Source organism: Meles meles, chromosome 3 (assembly GCF_922984935.1).
Source record: "Meles meles chromosome 3, mMelMel3.1 paternal haplotype, whole genome shotgun sequence".
NCBI lineage: Eukaryota > Metazoa > Chordata > Mammalia > Carnivora > Mustelidae > Meles > Meles meles.
In genome coordinates this window covers 6,058,250-6,071,480 of record NC_060068.1, presented here as the reverse complement: position 1 = coordinate 6,071,480, position 13,231 = coordinate 6,058,250, and positions in this window count along the sequence as shown.

Here is a 13,231-nt window from a genome sequence, read left to right as displayed (position 1 = left end):
GTGTTGATTTAACCTTCTATAAACCTTCTTTTTTTGTGGGATTTTGTCATGAGTTGATGCTGTACTTTGTCAAAAGCTTTTCCTGCACTGTTGAGATGATCATATGGTTGATGTGATGTATCATGTATAACATGTACTCTTGAAGCACCCTTGCATTGCAGGAGTAAATCCCACTTGATTGTGGTGAATGATATTTAAAATATATATTGTAAGATTCAGTTTGCTAACATTTTTGTTCAGGAGTTTCCATCTATGTTAGTCAGAGATATTGACCTGTAATTCTATTTCTTCCTTCCTTCCTTCCTTCCTTTTCCCCATAGTGTCTTTATCTGGGTGTGTTTTGTTGTTGTTGTTGCTGTTTGTTTCTTTGTTTTTGTATTTTTGTTTCTTTGCTTGTATGTTTGCTTTTGGCATCTGCGTAATTTTGGCATCATGGAATGAATTTGGAAGCTTTCCTTCTTCTATTATTTTTTGGAATCGTTTGAAAAGAATAGGTGTTCAGTCTTCTATAATATGTGGTAGAATTCGCCTGTGAAGCAATCTGGTTCTGGTTTTCTGTTTATTGGGAGTTTTTTGATTATTGATTCAATTTCATTGCTGGTAATGGATCTGTTTAATTTTTCTATTTCTTCTGGATTCAGTTTTGGGAAATGATATGTTTCTAGGAATTTATCCATTGTTTTTGAGTTGTTCAACTTGTTGGCATATAATTTTTCATGATAATCTCTTATAATCCTTTGTATTTCTCTGGTGTTAGTTGTTATTCTTCCTCATTTCTAATTTTGCTTGAGTCTTCTCTCTCTTGCTCGCTCTTTCTCTCTCTTTCTCACTCTCTCTGGCTAAAGGTTTTTAGTATGTGGCTGGTTTAAGGTTTATCTTTTTTTTTTTTATCTTTTCAGAGAAACAGCTCCTGGTTTCATTGATGTTCTCAATTGGTTTTTGTTTGTTTTGTTTTTTAGTTTCTGTTCCATTTATTTCTGCTATGATCTTTACTATTACCTTCCTTCTACTGGTTTGGGATTTTGCTAGTTCTTTCTCTAGCTCCTTTTGATGTAAAGTTAGGTTGTTTATTTGAGATTTTTCTAGCATCATAAGCTAGGTATGTATAGCTATTATCTTCCCTTTTAGAATACCTTTTGTTGCATCTCTAAAATTTTGGACCATTGTGTTTTCATTTTCATTTGTCTTTATGTCTTTTTTTTATTTTCTTCTTGATTTCTTGATCCATATTTAGTAGCATATTATTTAACCTCCTCATATTTCTTTTCTTTGTAGATTTCTTCCATTGTGATTAATTTCTACTTTCACAGCTTTGTGGTGGGAAAAGATGCATAGTATGACTTCAGTCTTTTTGAATTGTTGAGACTTGTTTTGTAGCCTACGGTGTGATCTAATCACTAGAATGTTCCATGTGTACTTGAAATGGATGTGTATTTTGCTGTTTTAGGATGGAATGTTCTGACTATATCTTCTAGCTCCATCTTGTCCAATGTGTTATTCAAAGCCACACTTTCCTTGTTGATCTTCTGATTGGATGATCTATCCATTGATGTCAGTGTGGTGTTAAAATCTCCTACTATTATTGTATTATTTCTTTTATGTTTACTATGGGTTACTTAATGTATTTGAGTGCTCCCAGATTGTGTGCATAAATATTTACAATCATTATATCTTCTTTTTAGATTGTTACCTTTATGATTATATAGTGTCCTTCTTTGTCTCTTATTACGGTCTTTATTTTAAAGTCTATTACTTCCAATGTAAGTATTGCTGTCTCAGCCTTCTTTTAACTTCCATTTGTATGACAAATGTATTTCCATCCTTTCATTTTCAATTCACATGTATTTTTAGATCTGAAGTGAATCTCCTGTAGGCAGCATGTAGATAGGTCTTGCTTTGTTATCCATTCCTTGTTACCTGTGTCTTTTGATTGGAGTATTTAGTTCATTTCCATTCAGGGTAATTATTGATAGGTATATACTTATTGCCATTTTGTTACTTGTTCTCTGGTTGTTTTTGTAGTTGTTCTCTGTTTATTTCTTCTCTTGCTCTCTTCTCTCACAGTTTTCTGGCTTTCTTTAGTGATACACTTGAATCCTTTCTCTTTACTTTTTGTATGTCTATTATGGCTTTTTGATTTGTGGCTACCATTCAGTTTATATATGTCTTAGGCATATGGCAGTCTATATGAAGTTGATAGTTGCTTAAGTTTGAACTCATGCTTTACCCCATCCTTTCCCACATTTAAAAAAAAAATTTTTTTTTTGACTGAGAGAGGGAGAGAGAGACAGAACAAACAGGGGGAACAACAGAGGGAGAGGGAGAAGCAGACTCTCTAGTGAGCAATAAGCCCAATGTGGGGCTTGATCCCAGGGGATCATGACCTGAGCTGAAGTCTGATGCTTAATCAGCTGAGGCAACCAGGTGTCCCCCTTTCCTCACATTTTATATATGGCATCATACTATATATCCTTTTCTTTTGTGAATCCCTTGACATATTTTTTTATAGATGTACTTAATTTTACTGCTTTTGTGCTTTCTACTTTACTTGCACCTGCTTATGGTTTTCCCTTTCTATTCAGAGTCCTCTTAACCTTTCTTATAAGGCTATTTAGTGGTGATAAATTCCTTTAATTCTTCTTTGTCTGGGAAACTTTATATCTCCTTCTACTCTGAATGATAGACTTTCTGGATAGAGTATTCTTGGTTGCAGGTTTTACTCTTTCAGCACTAGAATATTACCATGCCACTCTCCTCTGGCCTGTAAAGTTTCTGCTAAAAAACAGCTGGTAGCCTTTTGGGGTTTCCCTCATAGGTAACTGTTTTCTTTTCTCTTACTCCTTTTTAAATTTTCTATCACTACTTTTTGCCATTTGAATTACTATGTGTCTTGGTGCGGAGCTCAGGTTGATTTTGCTGTGGACTCTCTGGGCCTACTGGATCTGGATTTCTGTTTCCTTCCCCACATTTGGAACTTTTTCAGCTATTTTTAGATATATTTTCTGCCTCCCCTTTTCCCTCTCCTCCTTCTAGTATCCATATAATGTGAATTTTATTATTCTTGACTGTGTCACTGAGGTCCCTTCATATATATATAATTTCTTCCACCTTGTCTTCTGTTCAGCTTGACTGCTTTGATTACTGTGTCATCAAGGTCATTAATATATTCTTCTGTTCTCTATTGTCTACTATTTATTTAATCTAGTGTATTTTTTATTGCAATTTTTAAGTTCCTCACCTCTGATTTGTTCCTTTTTATGTTTTCTACCTCTTTCTTGAGGATCTCCCTGAGGTCCTCCACTCTTTGCTTAGTCCAGTGATTATCTTTATGACCATTACTTTAAATTCTCTGTCAGGTGTATTATTTCTTTCTGTTGCATTTAGTTCTTGTCCTGTTCTTGCATTTGGGGCAAGTTCCTCTGTCTCTTCATTTTGTCTAATTCTGTGTTGTTTCTATGTGTCAGGAAAGTAGGTATGTCTCCTGCTCTCAAAAATAGCGGCCTTATGAAGAGGTCCCATGGTGTCCTGCAGTATAATGTCCCCTGTTCACCAAAATCTGGTGCTTCATAGGGTCCCCTATGTGTGTTTATTAGCCCACTATTGTGGCTGAGCTGCATTTGCCTTCAATCCAGGCATCTGCAATGGTCTCCTGTGCCTACTGTGGGCCTAGTTGGGACCATGTGTTATTAGTGGGCCAGTGGGTAGCCTCTTTGACTTGAAAGATAGGGCTATTGTCTGCCTGAATGCAGTATCACCAAGCAGCAGAGTGTTTTCCCTGTGTTGTTCCCTGAGAAGCTTTAGTCGGTGGTCAAGTCCTGCAGTGAGACCTGATGTCTGCCCCTTCCTCATTGCTAGAGTTGCTGTTGGACTCTCTGTGTGTGTGTGTGTGTGTGTGTGTGTGTGTGTGTGTGTGTTTATTTTCCCCTCTCTCCAGAGAAGGAATCATTTTGAAGTGGTGCTGGTCCCTTTTGGGACTGCTTGTACACTGCTAGTTTGTGGCTCTGTTTTGGGTGGACTCTGGCCAAGGGCATATTGAAGGGGCTAATCTACAGGAGAATGCAGGTACAGGGTACACAGGGTCAGCAAGATTCATGCTGATCTAGTGTTGGAGAAGGTGGGCAGCAGCCCAAGAAAATGCCTACTTAGGATGGCCAAGTTGGAAGGGGCAGATCTCCCGAAGCTCACCAAGGTGGGGTATGTTTTTCCCAACCTGGGTGGAAAGCTGGCTCCTGCAAGTGTCCCTGGACCTAGGCTGGGTGTATCTCTGGAGGTATCTGGGGATCTAGGTTCCCCTGTCTCTGCAGGGGCTGCTTGTTATACTGTCTCTTTAAGGGTGGAAACTCATTTTTCTCTTGCTCTCAGCTCTCCCAAAGCCAAGCACCAACTGAATTTTAAAGTTCCAGTTGCAAAATACCACTGATTGTAAGAACTCAGATAGCCAGGCCCCTCCAGTTCTCAAAGCCAAATGTTATGGGGATTCATCTTCCCTGTGTGGGTACCCGACATCTGTGAGCTATATGTGGAGATCTGTACCTCCCCCTCTCTGTACCTTCATGTCCTGCCCTTATATTGGTGATGCCCTTATAACAGTCCTATGGGTCTGTTTGGCTCCCAGCTGTGTCCCAACACCTCCTAACCTCATTTACATGGCCTATTCTCTACATTTACCTGTGGAGATTCTGTTCTTCTAGTCTTCCAGTCATTTTCTAGGTTTTTTACACTAATGTGGCTGTAATCTAGTTGTGTGCATGGGAGAAGGTGAGCTTAGGATCGTCCTACTCTGTCATCTCCCCCAGAAGTTCCTCAATGATGATTTACATTAATCAACTCAATAAATTTTATCCATTCTTGCATTTTGAGGTTAAGGTGACTTGCTTGTTGTATAATGTTCTTTAAATATTTTCTTAAGGATCTTGCATTGACATTCATGAATTATATTTTCTTTATTAATGTAATCTTTGTTGTTGTTGTGAATCAATGTTAAAGTAGTTTAAAGCAGAGGACTGAAAGTCTTCTTTATCCTTCCCTGATGTAGAATACTTTGACAGAACAGTGGCATTATCTCTTTCTTAAAGATTGATAGAATTCTCTTGTCAAATCATCTAATTTCACTGATTTGGGGAGCTGTCAACTTTAACAATTTTTTTTTTGTATTTCCTCTAGAGTAATTGATTTTTGAATTTCCATTCTTATATAAGTTTTGGCAATTTATGTTTTGAAGAAAATGATCTCTTCAGATTTTTAGAGTCACATTAAATTCAGGCTTAGGATTCCTAAAGTTTCTCCCCTTATAATTTCTTAGATTGTTTATTTGTGCTTTCTTGTTTTTTGAAATTAGACTAGGTAATAGTAGGTGTCTGTATGTCTGTATGTATGTACTGAAATTCTTTGACTTATCATTACTATCATTTTCATTTTTCTATTTGTTTTCAGTTTATGTTTACTAATTCTCCCATTACTCTTGGTTTTCTTTTCTTATCTATTTTCTATTAATTTTTTCTATAATTTCTATTTTCAACCATTTGATAATCTACATGTAAAATCTGCATGTAATGAAAGATGGTCAACATGTAAAAATACATGTATTTTTATCTTTTCTGTTTATCATATACATATAAGACTATGCATTTTTCCTTGAGCTCTGCATTAGATGTAACCCATAGGTTCTTCTAGGCGTCCTTTTAATTACTGCTGTTTTGTAGTTATAACAAAAATTTAGTTTTTATTTCTTCTTTGACTATGAATTGAGTCTTTAAGATTCCAAGTGGTAGAGACTTTGTTAGTTTTTTTATGTTTTGGTTTCATTATTAATTTCTTTGTTCATTGTGATCAAGGCATTTTGTCTTATTATTTCTACTTTTGGGAATTACTTGAGGTTATCTTTGAGGCCTGGTGTTTTGGTATGTGTATATTTCTTTCAATATTTCCAAAGATTTGTATTTTTGTTCTAAGGTTCCTTTATAGAATATACTTACTTCTTTCTTTTTTCAGTATGCCTATTGCCTCTGTCAGTTTTTCCTGAGACATGTCTTTTGATTCTGCAGATTAAAAACTTTTATTTCTGGAACATTTTCTTAGTATATCTATCTAAATATATGTATTCGAGGGGACCTGGGTGGCTCAGAGGGTTAAGTCTCTGCCTTTGACTCAGGTCATGGTCCCAGGGTCCTGGGATCAAGCCCCGCATCAGGCTCTCCACTCATTGGTGAGCCTGCTTCTCCCTCTCTCTCTGCCTGCTGCTCTGCCTACTTGTGATCTCTCTCCGTCAAATAAATAAATAAAGTCTTTAAAAATAAATAAATAAATAAATAAATAAATAAATAAATAAATAAATAAATGTATTTGACCTTGTTCCCCCTTGGCAAACAGTTAGGCATATGTTGGATCTCTTAGTTTGTCTTACATTTCTTTCTAGTCCTTGTTAATTCTTTACTTATTTTCATTTTATTTTGATTGTTTTCAATCTTGATCATTATGTCTTTTGTAGGTTTTAAGCATTTTCTTTACACCTCAGAGCTTGTCCAGCTAATTGCAAAATAACACAGTGAAAGTCAGGGCCATGAAATTATTAGTAGGAATTCTTCATAAGACACAGGGACTTGGGTTTAAGAATATTTGCCCCAGAGTTTACTTTCAATGTCCTCTGAAATTTTCTGAGGCACTTCTGCCCATAATGCTTAGGTTCTCTTCTGCTTCTTGCCTCACGAATAGACTGCTTCCTCAATATATGGCAGGTCTGATGAATTTTCCATATAGCCCATCATATCCTGCTTTTCTGTACCAAACTCAGGTGGTGGGAGCTGCCCAATGCCTATCTCTCTCAGCTGTCCTCAGCAACAGACATGGTGTGCCCCTCAGACTATGCCACTTTCTCTGGGCCTTTTACCCTCTCAGCCTTGTCTAAATTTCTGCAACCATGGCATCTTCTCTCCTGATTGACTGTCAGTCACTGTATTTCCTTCCCATTTCTTATGTACTTTGCTCTGGGTTTATGTGTGTGCCTTTGAGTTTTGTTGAAAATTGCAGGCCGACTTTGTAAGAAGGCTGAAATTCATTTTCTACTCTTCTCTCTTAAAACTGAAGGTCTCCAGCACATTTTAAAAATATTTGTAATTTGAGTATAGAAAAACTCAAATTTGAAAAAGGATATTGTGCTGCAAAATCTGTAACTTTTGGTATTTTCTCATGGCATATTCTTCCTCACAACTCAAGAAATTTTGTTAAATACAGAATTTTATATGTCTTACAAATTAAACTTGATTATCAAATAAAACTTTTTGATATGAAGAAATAGCGATGTGGCTTATAATTAATCGTATACACAATTTTGGTAGAGTTTACATAAAACTCTCTCTAAATATTTTAATCTCTACGAATATCGGTGTCATGCAGATACTAAAGTCCTTAAAATGTTTAATGTTGCAAAATATATACACTCATCTGAAAATGTAATCATTTTTCTTTGCACGATTCAAATATCAAGTGCCATTTTAATCTCTCTTTTTACCATTGGGTGGTGCTAAATATGTCATATTCTTAATGATAAAACTTTCAGAAATATTCTCCAGGGTATAGTTAATGAAGTTAGGATCTTTGGGTAGATTGACATGATTATTACACCATAATTAAAAATAGCATGATTAGAATGTACAACTGTTTAATACAATTACATGAACTTCAGAGATATATTAAATATCAACAACATTTTTGCTGTTTCACTATGAAGGGCATCATATGCAAAAGTGAATCTGTGGCCTTTTGTAAAGAACTGCATGGGATTATCTTATCTCATATTTAACAGAGGAGGTATGTAATTTTTTATTCCAATATCATTTTACTCCTCTGTTCTTTGGTAAGTTGACGTTTGCTTAGGTTAGTTTTAGTTTTGTTTCATGTGTTTGCTTACATCAGGGTGTCCATGTATCTGATTTCTCCACATTATATGCCATATTTGATTTTGGTTGACTTCAGTAATTTTGACCCTTGGATGAAATATGGTTTTCTATAATTTGCCTTCTTGGACAGTGTGGATCAAATAACTGTAACCTCAACATTTTTTTTTTCTCTTGCATTTACACATCTGCTCATTATTGAAGGAGAAATGGAATAGCCTTCCAAAGGGGAACAGGTGACTCTCAGCAGCAGGAGATTGAATTTCAGCGCAGGAATTGTTTTCATGGAGCAAAAAGGTAATTGTTAAACTTCTTTACAAAAGGGGGGAAGAAAAGAGGTCAAAAGGGACTGATTTACAAATGCCTGGGGAACATTTGCAGTTATTCAGTATTGTGATCTTTTAACATGCTTTCTCCTAAGGAAAAAAAAAATCCTATTTATGTTGTGCAGCTATGGTACAGTTAATGAATTCAGGTATTTGGAGACATTCTTTTATCTCATTTTAAAATAAGTGTCTTTTAGTCATTAAGGGCTTCTAGAGCTTCATTGGTTAACCATCATCGTGTTGGCAGTGGGAAGCTGAGCCTGTCATGTACAGTGCAGGACAGTGGTTGCCTGAACTAGGTGGGAGCTGGCTTAGGGGCGAGAAGAGGCATGAAAAGGGGGTGGTCAGTCTTGCTTCTTACATGTAGGTGGCTCTTAACAGAAAGGATGGTGAGGAGACTTGTGAAAGGGTCCCTTTTCCGTGTCAGTTTTTATGTGCTCTTGTGTTCCTCCCTGGCTTGGGCACAGCCTCTGTGCCTCTTGTCCTCTTCCCTCCTCTGCTGGCCCCCTTGGTGTGTGGTCTCAACCTGACACATCCCGCACCTCCCTGAGAGAATGACCCAACATCCTATCATGGTCTCTTGCAGATAAGCTTATAATGAGGAGGACAGAGAGGCTCTATGGCTGCCCACGCTTGGGGTAGTGGTAGGGAAGGACAAGAAGAAAGGAGAGGAAGCAGGAAGAGAGACTCACCTCACCTCTCCTGCAGGGACTGCCCCTGCCCCATCCTGCCTTCCAGGGAAGACTAGGTAGGAAGCACAGTCTGAGGGCTGAGCCATCCTGTCAGATAACTGGGGAGACTGGGCCCCTGGGCCGTGCACTATGAGGATCTGATTCCCAGCCAGAGTGCTGAGCTTCACAGTGGGGAGATGTCCTGGGTAGAATGGCTTCCTTCAAATCAGTCTTGGCCAGCTGCCATCCACTTGAACAAATGACTCCCTCACGTGTATGCTTTCAGGAACAGTTTTTTCAACACGAGGATCTGCTGGTATGGTCCCCTGACAGGGGTTTTTCACAAAGCGGAAGAGCATATGAACAGATTCCAATCTAGACCCTTTCCCGAAGGACAGTCAAACATGTACAGGCCACTGTGTGACACGCATGCATAGGTCAATAGTCAAGCCCCATGCCGGACTTGAACTCACAACCCTGAAATCGAGATCTGAGCTGAGATCAAGAATCAGATACTTAACAGATTGAGCCACTCAGGCACCACATAGATCACTATTAAAATAAAGCACATGCCAAGAATTTAACTACTTCTTATGGAGACATTACATTCATTAACTAAATATTTAGTCATACCAGCTTCTCTGGAGATTTTCTGGAGGCTTGGTTTTTTGTTTGTCTGTTTTGTTTTGGTTTGTTTTGGTTTTTTTGGCATCTCTGGTTTGGGGATTACATTTTATGCAGGGGCTAGAGGGATGGGTAGGACTCCAATTTGATGTGGTGATTGGTAGCTTGAAATGAAACAACTAAATACAAATAAGGGAGAGGGTGGCTGGCAAGGTCTCCACTTGTGGATGGAGGATGGCTCTGGGGATCAATAAGGATGATGACTTGGAAGAAGGGACAGAGAGATCATTCCTTCAAAGGCTGGGGTGGGGTTATGAGCAGAAGACCAGACTCGGAAACTCACAGGGGATATACTGCGAGTGGGTGTGGTGTTATCTGGAGAGATTTAGTGGAATATTAGGGTAGCTTCAGTGTGGGACCATAGCTGTGGGTATGAGGAGGAAGTGGGGTCCCTGGGGTGGGAAGGAGCCTGCCAGAGGAGCAAGGCAGACAAGGGAAGGGCTTGTGGAACAGGCAGGTGGCATTGGGGCTGGGAGTGAGGACTCAGAAGTGCTCACCATCCCGAAGGTTTGCTTCCTCAGAAACCAGGCATGCCATGAGCAGTTCAGGAGTGGGCCATGGGGGGAAGAAGCTGCAGTCCTTGGGGAGGTCCTTTGTAGAACTTGGAATGAACTAAACTTACCTTCAGGCAGTTCCACTTCTCCTCTGAACCCCAGTCACATGTTACAGGGTCTTCGTCTGTTCAGGATGCCATTAGAGTATACAATGGGCTGGGTGCCTTAAATATCATACCTTTATTTTCTCACAGTTCTGGGCTGTAAGTCAAAGATGAAGACGGTAGCATGATTGGCTTCCTTTGAGCTCTTTCTTCTTGGCTTGAAGATGGCCACCTTCTTGATACTTCTTCCCAAGGTCCCCTCTGTGCAAACACACCTTGCTGTCTCTCCTCATGAGGATCTCAGTCATACTGGATTAGGGCCCAGCCTAGGAGACTTATTGTAATTTAATCAGATCTTTAAAGACCTTGTCTCCAAAGACAGTTGAATTCTGAGGTAAAAGGGGTTAGAATTAAGCAAATGATTTTGGTGTGGCCACAACCCAGCTGGTAAGTGTCTTGCTGTCTTGTGATGGGGAATATTTGAGTTATGGAACCAGCCTTTCGTGCTTTTGTGAATCTCATTAAGCTAAACTCTGATAAGAGTTATCCAAAGAGTCATGCACAATTTCACTTTCTAGGGCTTAAAAATAAAGGATGCTTCTCTATTGATAAATAAAGCATACATTTACAAGCATCCTGGTGGCAAGGAAGACTTATTTTTGACAGTTCAGAATTTTTCAGAGCTGGGGGTGGATCCAGGTTCTGTGGGGTTTAAAGTATATGTAGAAAGTTTCTGGTACTTTCTTCAAAAAAGAAAAAAAAAGTACAAAATGATGAATATAAAATCAAGTATGGAAGGTAAAATTTATTTAGAATGGAGAAAAATCACAGCAAATTATAAATCTAAAACACTGACAAATTTCACAAACATAACAAAAATCCAGAAATCTAGCATACTAGGATAATGGCCTGACACATGTTCACAATATATTTTTCCCTGGAGTGTTCGGCACTGTATTTTTAAAATTTCTCAGCATATTGCAATAATTTTAGAATATTATTTTCTCTCAAGTGAGTAGAACGAGGATTCAGTCTTTCTCCAGGTGTGGCTGAGGGATACTTGTTTTGGATTATTGGCCCTTCTGGAAATGTCTTTCAGTTGCAAGACTACATGCTGGCACCTTGGGGTTGCCTCTGGAGGCTGCTTCTTCCTGCCTTGGAGAGTTCCAGGTTTGCCTCTCTCTAGGCACAGGCTGGTGGTTAACTGCCTCACCTGCTGGCCCCACTCGGAGAGGTCCCTACACCCCCACTTCTAGTCCCCAAGTCCCTGCATGGCTGCTGATGAACTGGTCATTAGGACTGGGGTCTGAGAGCCCCCGGTGTGGGGAAAAGCCAACACAACAGACAGTTCAGGTCCTTCTTGCCCAGACACATGGTATGATCAGGGCTGGCTTTTTGCCATGGCTGGTGTGGCCACAGCTGCTTCCTATCCCCTCGCCCATCACCAGGGCAGAGAGGGAGACCCCCAAGCCTGGCAACGTGTATGCTTCCAGAGTTGGCTAGGGGTCCTGCTGGCTCCATATGCCCATGAAGGGAACACACAGAGCCACAGAAGGGACACAGGCAATGGAAGACTCTGAAGCTTTGGTTACATTAGCAGGTGACATCTGTTTTGTAAGCCACCCTTGGCAGTCATGACCCTCCCTGTGAGTGAAGATGGATGAGGGATTTTTTTTTCTTTCCTGAGCATTGTATGGCAACAGAGATGGAATGTGTAAATGTGTGGCTTAGTTTCTGTCTCATGGTATCTGTTCAATAACTGACAGCATTATGGTTATTAGTAAATTACCATCTGCTTTAATTATTCTCCTGTGAGTTTTATCTGAACTTATGAGTCTCCCAGAGCCTGCTCAGGCATGGGAGAACTCGCAAAGCTGAGGACCAATCCAACTAGGACTCTCGGTGTTCAGTCCTTCCTTTCCTGGAACACCTTCATCAGAGATGGGAGTGTTGGTGGATGAACAGTGTGTGGATTACCATGGAATGTCAGGAATGCGGCCAGTTTGTCCACTCAGGGAGTGTTACATAAGTGAGCCCTCCAGGGACACCATGCTAGGGGGAGTGGAAAAAACAGAATATGATACCTGATTCTCGTCCACATCAATGACTGAGACTTGAGGGAATTCGACACATTGTTAATTTAGAAGCTTTGATTGCAAGACAGAAATATGTTTCAGCAGCTTAAAGCAAAGAAGGGAATTTGTTGATTCATGTGATTGAAAAGTTTAGGGTAGGACTAGCTGGCTCACGTGAGCAGAAGTGGGGACATGGTTCAATGGAATCATTAAGACTTGATCTCCCGGCTGGTGATTATTTGTTCAGGTTCATCTTCCCCACCTGGAGGATCCAGGCAAATTCAGTTTTACATCTTGGGAATGAATGTTCTAGTGCACTGTCTACCAGCCTAGCCCTCACCATCTAGCTGGAGAGCAGACAGAGGTGCCATGAAAGCACAGCCTGGTCCTCCCCGATGGTGGAGGCTGTGCGTGTTAGGTCGGCAAGTATTGTAATATACATGGTAAAGGCTTGCACAGTAACTAGATGGTGAGACTATTATTGGGCACTGTAGCATTTTGTCTAAATGAAACATTTGCTCACAGTGCTTAACAAGTGATCCAGAAATGTTTCCTGGTTTGATCTGCCACAAGACTTTAAGTCCTGGGAACAAATACTATTGTGTTACTCTCATCATGCATATTGCTTAGCAGACACAGCATTTTCTTCACTACATGTTGAACTATTTTGGTATAGGATTTGGGGATGGGGGAGGCTTATGAAGTCTGCTTTCACCTGAGGGTCTGGTATTCTTAATTTCTGGGGCCACAGGTCTATATTCTTTTGAAAATACAAAGCTGCCCCTTTTGTTCCTGCTTTTATAAATCTTCAAATTAAAACGTGAAGGGAGCCATGGATTGGTGGCCTCTGGTAAAAGGAGCCAGTTCTATGAACATAAATCACAATTATTTATTTGTATGTAATGTGAGTGCTTATTTTTCCTGTGGTCTTAGACTTCATGTAATATTGTCTGCCAATGCAGATGGATTTCCATAGATATTCCCT